We start from the raw sequence: 13,684 nt of genomic DNA, 5'->3' as shown, positions 1-13,684 counted from the left end.
ACTGCAGTGAACTAAACAAATGACACCATCCCAGAAGAGCTCAGGACTGGGTCTTGCTCTCTTTCCATCCATTTCTTCTTTTGTCTTTAAATACGTTCAAGAGTCCCTTAAACAAATCAGTGTTTTTTGGTTCATTGCTTAATTTTCTTCAGCTAGTGAATATTAATTCCCCTATTGGGTGAAATAATTGGAATAATGCAAATAGATCCAAATAACAGTTGCAAATTAAATGATGCTCTAAGTACTTCATAATAAACAGAGCAAGAAAAATACATTCCTTTTAACACCTGAATTCATTGTATAAGCAGACTCAAAATTACATAGTAAAGTCTGTGATCAAAATATATCACTTCAGAGCATAGCTACAGGCACAGACATCACTTACGGAAGTCTCCAAACCTAGGCTGAACTTTACAATGGTGCCTAGCCTTTACGAACGCTTTTACTTCTAATTTACAGGATGGGATCACCCTTGCACAGGGTTGCTCACCCCACTTCGGCAGTGGACCAAGCCAGCTTGCATTTGGCATGAAGAGGGAATGTGTATGGGAGAGGAATAACATCTACACCCTGCTCTGCTGCCTCCTAAGTGCCCTGTCTCACCGAACTCCAAGAATGCCACTTTGCAGCATCAGACCACACGGGGCTTTTCTAAAGTTGCATGGCAGGCGAGGAGCAGAAAACCCTTGTTTCAAACTCCTGAGTTATCAGAAAACTTCTAGAGTTTCTCAGGCATTCATCGCAAACCCACAATCTGTCCGATTGAGTGAGAATGCCTTGCAGCGGGATCGGGTTTTATCCAGCACCAGGTACACTGATAACCCTCCCTAATCAGTCGCCAATCTCTGCTCGGTGAAAGCACTCCCTGCGGTATTTTTACTGAAGCTATTTTTAAATGACAGTGTGATATTTTGTTTTCTTTTGCTCGTTTGTCAATGGAAGAACTGGCTGTGCCGTGCATCTGCTCTGACAAGAAACTCCCAGTTATTTTTCAGCCCATTCCAGCTGGGATGGAGGCCGGCCTGGAGAAAGTGCTGGCTGGGGGCAGGGTGAGCCCTTCAGGGAGCAGCGACCCTGCGAACCTCTGCCTGTCGGGGTCCCCTGTGTCCGGCTGTGGGAAAAGTCATCTAGGTTTCTTCTGACTCTCCGTTGACACCGCTTTGGGCTGGTTTTCACAATTTGGGTTGTTTTATGTTTAGCTGAGCTGCTACTTGTATGAATGTTGGGGGGTTTGGGTTGGTTTTTTTTTTCATTTGAATTGCACTAGATTTTCAACGAATTATATTTTTAGGTTTAGGTTCTGAATGGCCTCAAAGCATAAGCAACTTAAAATTGAAAATTAAAAACTAAAAGATATCCAAATGGCAATCATCACTGCGTGGACAATTCACATATCATCTTGTCAAACAGCTTTCCCAAATGGAGACTTAACTGGTTGCACCTCTTCATCCAAGCGCCTGGACACCGCTGCACATTCCACAGCAGGCTTTACATTTAATTTCTCTCAATAATACATTACAGAGTGACACTAGCTACTTTCCATTCCCTGGGGGTTTCTTCTGGACGAAAGAAATATAAAATGCCTGCTGGACTTTTGCCGATTCCCAAGCCCTCCACCATTAAGCACTGTTGGATGACAGTTGTCCCACAGTTTTATAACCAAGATTTTCTAGCCCATCAAATTCAGACACGAATGGCTCACAGTAGATAAAACCCTACTGAGAAATACGGATTGTCTGTGTCTGTGCAGCTATTGGATATAAAACATGCCTAATTAAATCCTGGAAAATTACATTCCTTGGTTTTCAGTCCTCTGTTTGTACATGGGCCCAAGATTTCTGTTTTTATGCCTTTGAGTAATCCCAGGATTTGTTCCATCGCCTTCTCTTACATATAATATGTACAAGACTGCCTCCCTACAGAGCTAATCCCATAGACTTCAGCAAGATTACTGCTCAGGTAGCTCGAGTACCTTTCCGTCTAAAAAACGGTGCTGGACCTAGTCCCACAAGAGGTGCCAGTCTCTGGGGTCAGTCCTAGGGGCAGAATTTTTACTTTACTGAAATTTTCTGCCCTGACCCAGCAGCTCCAGCAGCTGGAGCAAGAGGGAGAATTGCATCCCCGCTTAGCCTGAGCTCTGCCAATTCCCGCCAGTTATTGAGGCTGGGTTTTTTAATTGCAGAATCCAGTAGAACTGGATTGAAACCAACACGCTTATTTTCCCATCGAGAATCTGACTGATATTCTAAGATCTCTTAAATTTTCTAGTTTCTAATCCAAAAGCCATTGGGAAGACCAGATATAGTTTGATGGGCTAGATTTTAAAGATACGTTGGACCCCTATAATTTCTGCTAGCTTTGGTTAAGTCTCCTGAGGCAATAATAACGGAAGCTGTAAAAATATGTTCCTTATTCATCACGGCTTTACGTCAGGAGTTTACTGCTCTAATCATTAACTAGCCTGCTGCATTACCTATGACAATTGCTCTGCAATATTTATGAAATGTGACCTTTGTTAATTCAATGTTACAAAGTGTTGGTTTCATTCTGTTTGCAAATGGAACAGATTTCCAAATCACTCTGCAATTAGTACAGTTTGATCTAACCAGCCTATCTCTGCATGGGGTAGCCTTCTACTGAAACAGCAGGATCACTGTCAGAAATGAAATGTATTTTCCATACGGCTGAAAGTAAGGCTGTAACACCTGCTTGCACTACATCATCTTTGGCAAAGGTGATTGCTGAATGAATATTCCCAATAAGGGAAAACAGTAACCCGACTTAGAAAGCTTTTTGTTATGAGAAATACCTCAATTTAAAAAAAAAAAAGTACATGGTCATAAATGTTTGCTATGTGTAATATCGTAAGGGGAAACCAAGAGGACACAGGACAATCTCAAGCTGAAACGGGCACTATTAGCCATTCCGCAATAGATACAGATAAAGCAATTGCCAGTGACAACAGGAAGATTCAGGAGCCCCGTGGAGTTGAGATGCTTTGGTACGCGATTCTCCAAATCACTCCCAAGGCCACCATTAGGAGGGGATGGTAAGGTCCCTCCCCACCTAAAAAGCCCATCTTCCTGATCCACCTAATGCTACCATGAATTTCTGATTCTCATAGTCATACAGGACAACCAGTACCACTTCAGCATATGTGGTGTGTTGGAGAAACGAAGTTTCATTGGAGCGACAAATGTGCCGGATGAGCATCACGCAGTGATGCCATGTGGCACCATTCAATAGCAGATCACTAGGAGTGTGCAGCATCCCTAGCATTCATGCCATATTTTTCTATCCCCAGAGCTCTGTGTGGTCAGCGTCAGCACTCCATTTTCAATACAGGGTAACCAACACTCACTCCGACCGCAACTGCCTCATGTGGCACACAACATCGTGAACAAACTGAGCATTCTCCTGTCCCTGCGTTAGTCCCCTGAGCTTGTCCGCTAGTGATGGACAAAATTAAGAGTTTGGTTTGATGAGCCAAGTTAAGCTCTGATGAAATCTCTACGTAGAATTGTAAAAGATACCAGTTTGGCCCCCTGTAGATCTGTTTTATTTTCCTCTAGCGTGACATCCGACTGTGCTTTCCCTTGCAGGAAACAAACATCCTCTTGGATAAAGCAGGGACTGGAAAGCCACAGAGACACCACCCACACGCTCTGCTCCCTGCGTGGGAACAGAGAGGGAGGCTGGGGCAGAGCTGGGACGGGGTGGGTGGCCAGTCCTCACCCAGGACAAACCGGTGCAGCTGCCCCGCAGACAGCGCGGCTCTGCCAGGCTTGCAGCTGCTCCAGCCTGCTGGGCTTTCACAGGTCAAGGACGCTTCTCAGGAGGAAGGTGCTCAGGTCCTCACGATGGTCCTGCCTTGCAAACTGGTATTTTAGGACAGTTTTCCCACGTATGAAATGGAAATAATATTAACCTACAGGACGTGAGCTGCAAAGAGAAAGTCCTGCCTGTGCTCTGCTGCTAGAGTCAATCCTCCACGGTTCATGATTTGGTCCTAAAATTCAAAGCTGCCTGCAAGCCTGGCCAACAGTGCCTGATGAACCTCCCCTCTCCTGTGACCTTGACGATGTGCTGGTGAACAAAGGAGCTGCTACAGAAATGAATACGAGTTGCGCCTGTGAATAACACGGGTTTCTTGGCATCTGGCTGAAAATTGTGGCACTCGCTCCCAGAACTTGCCAGAATCGGGGAATCCTCCTTCTTCCACGTCACTCCGCTGTCCCCCAAGGGAAAGGAAAAAATACAGACGTCTGAGCAGGGAGAGAGCAAGAGAGAAGCTAGAGACACGTACCGGCTGTTGTGATACGGGAAGTGGGAAAAAAAAGGGCTCCATCAGTACCGGTACCATGAGCTGCAGCATTGCCTGCTAGCGGCAGTGGGGAGAGGGACCCTCCGACAGGCTCCACTCACCACCAGCCCACTCCACCCTGCAAATGCACTTCTTTGGATGACCCTCCCATCTCCCAAAATTGTTTCTGAACACAGGAACATTTGGAAGGGCTTAAATCACGTGCTGTGAACCAACAGGCAAAAAGGAGAAGATTTGAAAGCAAACATGTGAAAGCAGGGAGAAGGGGAACAAGCAGCTGCTCTGATGGGATGAGCTCAGCCCCTCCAGGTGTCCCAGGAACACGAACACGTGCCCTGCCAGCCGTGGCGAGGGCAGTGGGACGGGCAGTGACTGCAGCACTCAGAAGCAGGGCAGAAACAGCACAGGCATAGCTGCCCTTCAGCTTCTTGCTGGGGCTCCATCGTACGCATCTATTGCAGTTGCATGTGCCTGCACTGGTGCAGACTAGGTGAAGTCCTGGGGAGGTCTGATTATCCCACAGCTCTGAGGCAGGCACAGATCCAGGGAATGAGGAAGGCTGAGAGGGAAGAAGTGGTCTGGGCAAAAACGTGTCTAGAAATCCCTAGGCTTCTGCTGGAGAGCAGTGCTAGAGCCAGGCTCCTCCCCACTGAGCTGAGCAAGTTCCTCTCTGCAGCAAGTCAACTCAATGTTTTCTGTTTTCAGGATCATGGATTGCTCTGTCAAACAAAAGATTTTCCTGCTACTGTGTCCTTCCTCAAAGGTGGGGCTCTCTACCATGCACTGCTGTCCTCTTCTAGCAAACGCATACAAGAGTAAGTGTGCTCTGAGAGCACCATGCGTCTTTGTAACGTCTATGAGATCCCAACATCCATGGTGTGAAATCCCCATTTGGTTTCAGGTCTTCTCTTTGCCTTTTTTCCATCCACTTCAGCATTTTTGAGCTTCTGAAGGTTCAGGAGTTTCTACTTTTTTGCATAATTAGGAAATTGAGAGTTGTGGTTTATCTATTTGTTTCCTGTGAAACACAAAGAACCTGAGAGATTGGGGGGGGGGGGGGGGGGGGGGGGGGGGTATGTGTGTGTGTGGTGTGTGTGCAAGGTGCGGGGGGTAGATAAGGCTGCCTAGAGAGTACAAGGGCAAGTGTGCAGTACCACGAGGAGAGATTTTCCCTGGGTCCCACTGGCGTAAAGAGAAGACCGCAGCCACATTTGTCTGTAACTTCTGTAAAGTACCCCTCACACTCAAGGTGATGTGCTGCAGCTTGTTGTCACTGTAGCTCTCAGGCTGTGGTTCAACGGCCACGGCAGTGCTCCTCTCTTGCCAATGGGCACTGCAGCGCTTGCCGAGCACCCTCTCTTCCTCACCGATGTCAGCGACATTTTCTGCTGTTCAAATCCTTTCCTACATTGCAATTTTTGCCACAGAAGTGTTTTGTTGACTAGGAGGCGTTTCAAACAGCTGTGACAAGGGGCACAGTGGGTGTGAGGGATGGTCTGTCCATGAAGATGCGGGCAGCACTGATGGAGAGTTTGGTGCTCGCCATCAAAGCTGTCCTTTCCCATCCGGCCTCGGCCCTGCCGCTGGGCTGGGACTGCCGAGCTGGGGAAATGGCAAGCAGGCGGAAGGCACGCCATGATTCAGCAGCGCTCATTTTTGCAACCAGTTTTCCAGCTGCCAGAAGAAGGCGAAGTTCCTGTATGAAAATGTTTTCCGTTGAATATATCATAAAAAGTAATAATAGGTATTTCAAGATGTAAACAGTAGCTTTTTTTCCTCCAGCAAAAAAAAAAATCACAATTACAGCCTTTGCATGTCCCGTAGCTGTTTACTAACATGTAACATAACTCTAGGGATCAAAAGTGGGGCAAAGAAACTGGATTAAAGGAAATGTGTTTTTTTTTAACCTAAAGTGTTCTCCATAAAACTATTATGCTGAGAGGATGACTAATGTAACCAGTGTGTGTTTTGAAGCGTGTCATGAACGCTTTTTATGCCTTCTGAACACACAAAGAGAAACCCCAGGAGAGAATTAATTTACAAATCTGATTAAGCATAGTGCCTAAGTGGCAAAAAGCATCATACAATAAATAGTAGACTCCACAGGTAAGCAAAGCTTTAAAAAAATAAAACAAATATACTCTACAAAGAGCCCAGACGCGTGCATTTTGGGTAGTTTAATGTGTTTGATTAGATGTCAAAGGTACAGACAATGAAAGCAGAAGTCACACTGAGGTATTACTTCCGACCTCTTCTTCATTAAGCCATCATACTGCCTGTCTGGTGTAAAGCATATATCTTAATTTGGGAAGCAAAGGCAAGCCTGTAAACAGAGGAATGAGTCACAAGATAGGGGGTTCCACCTGATGTCAAGACAGACTTATAGTGTGGTCCTCGGCCAGTCACAGTGGAGTAAGTCGAGGTGGACCAAGAACCTGCCATCTCCCGGGGGTTTTGTCCCTCCCCAGGCACAACTTATGCCCCCACTGTTGACCCACACAGTAGGGCCAAAGTACCCCAGCACCGACTCTTCCCCCTTGGGTGCGTGATCTGCGCTGCTTCGCACAAGGCCGTGACAAGGTCCTGCCCCAGCCTCCTTTGGCACCGATCCCAGCTACCTAAGTCTCAACAAAAGCTGCCTTTTGTATGGGTTGTGTCAGCCTTCGTGCATTCATATTTATAGAGTAGTTTATGATAGCATTTCAGAAGTGAGCAGTACTACTGTGCAGCAATCAGGGTTTACCTGCCTTCAGGGACTTTCTGAGTTCACAGGAGTTTGGATGTTAATTACAATCCCTTATAGTTATAGAGCAGGGGTGTCTTCAAACTCCAGATAGACATTTATTAGAAGTTAAAGCTTTAAGTCTCATCAGTGCACCTCTGAATACTACAGCTATCTTTTTATATACGGGAATATACTTCTACTAATCTTCTCACCCCCTGGGATAACTGCCAATATACATAACACTTTTAAACAACCCTCATCATTTCATTCAAAAACAGAGAGGTGACAGAGTGATTTGGCAAGACTCAGACCTTCCCATGTGAGTGAGTGGTCAAATGCCTCGTCCTAGTGCTGTCGTGGCAGTCATCTGCTATGGGTCCACCTCCCACCATCCTTAGCACATCCGAATGGGAGGCAAAAGTGAAAATCCACTCCTGTTACACTGGTCCCAGTGAAGAGGAGGACCATTTTGTGGTGAAAGCCCGGAACTGGACTCAAGGTATCCAAGTTACTACAGGTATCTCATTACCTCTAGTAATGAGATCTGGGGATTTCTCTGTGTTTCTACTTCCCTCTGCATAGGTAAGATTTATTCATGACAACTTTCTCATGCTTTTGTCTGTTTTCTCCGTGTTGACTGTAAGGTCTTCACATTAAAAAAAACCTCTCTCACTGTGTGTACATCATCTAGACTAGTGGGACCTTGGTCTCCTGTAGATACCAAGAGACCAGCAACAATGAAGAAGAGGTGAAGAGCTGCCAGTGTCCTGAGAAGTTAGAAAAAGGAGAATCCATTGAGTAATGCTCTGAAACTTCTTTTCTGTGGGCTGGTAAAACATACGCTCACTTACACAATGCAGACACTGTCAGCGAAGCAGGAAGTCATGTCCTCGGCATCGAGTCTCTGTGCCGTAGCCGCAGGGAGTCCAACACCTCGGACGTGGCTCAGGCAGAGAATGTGTGTCACACGAAAGGAGAGGAATGGAAACAGCGTGAAACCATCGGCAACAAAGGAAGGCGAACAAAAACAGGACAGACGGGATCAGAGACACAGAGCCAAGTACAAGGCAAAAAAATAGACCTGTGGAAAGCTGGAAGGAAAACAAATAAACCAAGTAAGTTAAATTCTCCATCCCGCCCCCCAGTTTCTTCCACTTGCACCTTGTTACTGAAATTTTCTCCCAATGCTAAAACTGGTGCATCAACACAAAGGACATGGCACCTCACATGACATTTGCATGGTAAACATCTGCCTGAGGATGAAGATTGCCCTTTGTAATTTTTGCATTTTGCAGACACCACATTTTGCAGACACCACATTTAGCAAACACAGTGTTGTGTGGGTCCCATGAGGCTGGGTCCTAACCACTGTGTGCTACAGCATCTTAGATTCTGGTCCCCAAACAGACAGAGCAGCCTAAGCGATTTTTTTTTTGGCATGCAAGGTTGCTTTCAGCAAGTTGTGCCTTTTGGAGGCCATTCCTTTTCCCCTCCACACTGTCACGGAAGTGTTTTGGGGTTGTTGAGCAAAGATCTTCCCTTTGCTGGAATTCAGTGCTTCAAGCAAAGCACCAAAACCAACACTCAGCTTGAAGGTTTAGCTGGGAAGTATTACAGGGAAGCACCACATACAATCATTGTTGGCCAGACCTACTGTGCTGGTTTTGGCTGGGGTAGAGTTAATGTTCTTCATAGTAGCTAGTATGGGGCTATGTTTTGGATTTGTGCTGGAAACAGTGTTGATAACACAGGGATGTTTTAGTTACTGCTGAGCAGTGCTTACACAGAGTCGAGGCCTTTTCTGCCTTTCTCACCACCCCACCAGCGAGGAGGCTGGGGGTGCACAAGAAGCTGGGAGGGGACACAGCTGGGACAGCTGACCCCAACTGACCAAAGGGATATTCCATACCATATGACATCATGCTCAGCATATAAAGCTGGGGGAAGAAGAAGGAAGGGGGGGACATTTGGAGTGAAGGTGTTTGTCTTCCCAAATAACTGTTAATGCGTGATGGAGCCCTGCTTTCCTGGAGATGGCTGAACACCTGCCTGCCGATGGGAAGTGGTGAATGAATTCCTTGGTTTGCTTTGCTTGCACACACAGCTTCTGCTTTACTTATTAAACTGTCTTTATCTCGACCCACGAGTTTTCTCACTTTTACCTTCCGATTCTCCCCCCATCCCACCGGGGGGGAGTGAGCGAGTGGCTGTGCGGTGCTTAGCTGCCGGCCAGTGTTAAACCATGACACCTATGCAGCCTCCCACCTGTGATCCCTGAAAAAAGTATTCACTAAATCAATTCCATCCACACAGTGATAGTTAGAGTCTGCCAACACTTACATACTCATTAGCATGATTGATTTCCTATTATCTAATTAATTACTGCAGATTTCACATTTTCACATTACCTGCTTTGCCATTTGTTCAAGAACAGCAAATGGCCCGTCACCACAAGGCGATGGCAATGAATCTGTCTTTGTCCTGTACCTTGCATTTTTCCCCAAATTGGTGCAAAACTCCAACCAGTCACTGGCAAGAGCAGTCCAGGTGGTCTCTGGATGCTCCATCCCCTGCCTGAGGCTGGAGCCAAACCTCTCGCAGGCTTCTCACGCTGGAGGTGCCAAAGGCTCCCCAGGTAACGCAGCCCCGTGCCTCGCTGTCAGAACATTTTGCTGATATCCAACCTCCTTGCTGGAATTTAAATACATTGCTTTTTCCTCTCTTGGATGCTGAAAGCTGATGATTTCCTGCTTGCACTAGCTTTTTTTTGCATAAGGAAGGGAGCTTGTTACAGTCATTCTGCCTGACTCTTCACTCGGTTTCCATACTTACACCAATGAAAAAGAGTGGGAAATTGTACTTACTTTATGTAGAATAGGAGACTATGTAAGACACTGTGAAATCAAGCCCATAATTTTTTATTCTAAAAGCCATACGTTACAGATACAGTTCCTATAGAGTGCTCATTTAACATTCAGTTTCATTTCTCCATAGGAGTAATTAGCTTGCAACGAGGAAAATCATTTAATTAGGCCCACAACTGATTAGAGCCTGGTGCATAGCCTATTGAAATAAAGGAGAAGATGCAAATTGATTTCAACATGTTTTGGGTCAGACCCAATCTTCCAAAGCAAATAGAGAGATAAGACAGCATCTGCTGACTAGTCATCTGCCAAGTCTTTGTGCTGATCTCTAATTTTAGGTTCTGCAGGCAATTGTCCAGGTTATTTACCACCTGGGCTGTTTTGATCTTCTCTCGAACGTGTGTATTGATGTACGAGTTCTCTTATCTCTACCACAGTAATACTGGCCCAACTATACTAGCAGTATGAGGTTCAGGATCAATACTGATTCCTCCCTCATTCAGCTGAACAGCATTTTATTTACCTAATTACTAATATCTATTAAGAGCCTGAACTGGCAAATCTTGACTAAGCAGTCTAAAATGAGCGAGTTCAACATGCTACAGAAATGCAGAGTATTATCATTACCATACAATATAGGATGCACCTAGAATCTTCCTGTCACCGATTCACTTGGATCCATCACAGCTGATACAAGTAAGTGACAGAATCCTATGGCTGGTAGTAGATTTGCAGCAGCCACATTTGGTATTAATTTTTCTCTACTGGGAACAGAACTCACCAATTTGCTTACATACTTACTGCAGGCCTATAAATACATTACAGATATCTGTTCTTTGATAAACAAAAATCTGTTCTCCCATATATGTATGCACATAGCTTGGCTCCTGGAGAATGGCTGTATGAAAAGATATCAGGAGTCCACTTCTAATTTCCTTCTCATCTCAAAATCTCATTTACCCAGCTTACAACACAGTGGATTTTGGATGTCCAAGCACCCAGGTGAGCAATCTCCATGCTTAAATTTGTAAATATAACTTTTTTTTTCTGGGTTCCTCATCTGTAACAAATATTCTATAAACTAATGGCCGCTAACTACTTCGTTGGTCTCCATAGGATGCATGAACTCATTCTTCCATATCTAGATGGATTTTCTAGACCAAAGAGCAACATAAGTTTGTTGGAGCTTCTTCCTATAAACCCAGCAGACATGATTCACAGATACACAGGAAGCAGGTACCTTGGGTAAGAAAATGTTATTTTTTTACGTTCAGAGGATAGATGCCATTGAGACTGTGTTACCACTGACTGATTTTATTCATAAAGCCCACAGCTGCCTTCCTGACCTCTTAAAGTAGACATTCTGTTTGCCAAAGGCAGACTGGTTTCAGCTCCATTTGCTAGCACGTGTGCACAACCCTGCTCTGTTTCTCTCTCTGTCCTGGACTGCAACAGTGGTGCTAAGCATCAAGGCAGCTTAGATGATCACAGTGAGGTAGAATATGCTTTTACTGCTATATGATGTGCTTATATCAAAGTTACCTAACAAGAAGGCCTGACTGCAAATTTTATCGGATAAAGAAGAAATGTTTAATTTATCAGCTCTTTCAAGCAGTGACCTCAGGCAGATGCCCATGCCCCCTAAAAGCACTCTAACACAAAGTGGGTCTGAGTCATGGTTTCTTCAAAGCCTCTTTGCACTGCACTAGTCTATGTATTTTGTGGAAGCTTAATGCAATACAAATGTACACAAGGCCCCTTTCCTACACCAAGAGAATGTAATAAGGCCATGACGTGGTGTTGTGGTTTAAGGCCCAGCCGGCAACAAAACACCACGCGGCCGCTCGCTCGCTCCTCCCCCCGGCGGGATGGGGAGGAGAAGATATAATGACAGGCTGGTGAGTCGAGACAAGGACAGGGAGGGATCACTCACCAATTATGGTCACAGGCAAAACAGACTCGACTTGGGGAAAAAGAAATAAATTTATTTTGTTACCAATCAAATCAGAGTAGGATAGTGAGAAATAGAACCGTATCTTAAAAACACACCTTCCCCACGCCCCTGCCTTCTTCCCGGGCTCAGCTTTGCTCCCAATACCTCTACCTCCTCCCCCTGCAGCGGCGCACGGGGCGGGAATGGGGGTTGCGGTCAGTTCGTCCCACATTGTCTCTGCCGCTCCTTTCTCCTCAGGGGGAGGACTCCTCACACTCTTCCCCTGCTCCAGCGTGGGGTCCCTCTCACGGGGGTCAGCCCTCCACGAACTGCTCCAACCCAAGTCCTTTCCACGCACTGCAGTTCGCCACAAACTGCTCCAGCGTGGGCTCTCCCACAGAGTCACAGCCTTCTCCGGGCCCAGCCACCGGCTCCACCGTGGGGTCCTCCACGGGCTGCAGGGGAATCTCTGCTCCACCGTTGACCTCCATGGGCTGCAGGAGGACAGCCTGCCCTCTCACCACGGGCTGCAGGGGAATCTCTGCTCTGGTGCACCTCCTCCTGCTCCTTCTTCACTGACCTCGGTGTCTGCATGGTTGTTCCTCTCACATCCTACTCCTCTCTCTGCTGCAGGTTTTTCAGCAGTCTTTTTCCCCTTCTGAAATATGTTATGCCAGAGGCGCTACCACCGTCACTGATGGGCTCAGCCTTGGCCAGCAGCGGGTCCGACTTGGAGCCAGGGAAGCTTCGAGCAGCTTCTCCCAGGAGCCACCCCTGTAGCCCCTACCCCGCTACCAAAGCCCCGCCACACAAACCCAACACAAATGTCTGAGATTCAGATCTGAAATCACACAACAAATCCTTCCTCTGCAGTGTATCACAATGCTGAACATGCTGGACTGGGGACTGGGACACCTAGTCATCCTCCCAGGTCTTCCCCTGCCTTTGCTCAGTGACACTGGCCAGTTGTTTCGCCTATGTCTTGTTTCTTTTTTGTCTTTTAAAATGAAAGCAGTGATACCACTGCCTTTTGTAAAGTGCTTTGAGGGTGGCAGCATCAGTGAAGATTTTTAGGATGATGCTATCCAAAATTGCCAGGCATGGTTTAGGTGAAATAGCATTAAGGTGGAGCAGGATGATGGAGTAAATCAGTGTCTCTCAAGCTTTTCAATCTATGCCTCACTTCAATCAGTTAAGAATAATTTCATGCCTGATCACAGAAATGGCTGCGGGGCCTGGCGGCAGGGTACTGCACGTCTTGCTGGTCGGGGAGTGCTGGCGGAGAGGGGCATTCAAGGTCCTGGCAGCCAAACTCTCAAGGACGCTAAGATACAAATGTTGTCTTTCATAACACAGCAATTAACAAGAAATGAATGTTACAAGGGACTGGCATTCAGTCTGAAGTACTACTTTTTTCAGATTTGACTTTCAGGCATGTCTGTTCCATAGTACTTCATAAACCCTCACTAAATCCGAAATAAAAACATGAGAAATTCAATTGCTTTGGGAAAGCCAGTGATTCAAAGTGCAGCAAACAACTGGTCAAGAGCAGGCAGCAAGCTGGGCTAGCGAGCATCATATAGAGCCCATCAACCCAAATGCATGGGAGTCACTCAGGTCCATAGGACCCCACAGTATCTATACTGTTTATTTGTTGTCATGGTCCTTGGACCAAGTGTCATGGTTTAACCCCAGCCGGCAACTAAGCACCGCACAGCCACTCGCTCACTCCCCCCCGGTGGGATGGGGGAGAATCGGAAGGGTAAAAGTGAGAAAACTCGTGGGTCGAGATAAAGACAGTTTAATAAGTAAAGAAAAAGCCGCGCACACAAGCAAGG

The sequence above is a fragment of the Gymnogyps californianus genome, chromosome 4, assembly GCF_018139145.2.
Source record: "Gymnogyps californianus isolate 813 chromosome 4, ASM1813914v2, whole genome shotgun sequence".
Lineage (NCBI taxonomy): Eukaryota > Metazoa > Chordata > Aves > Accipitriformes > Cathartidae > Gymnogyps > Gymnogyps californianus.
Note: the sequence above shows the minus strand (reverse complement) of the source record.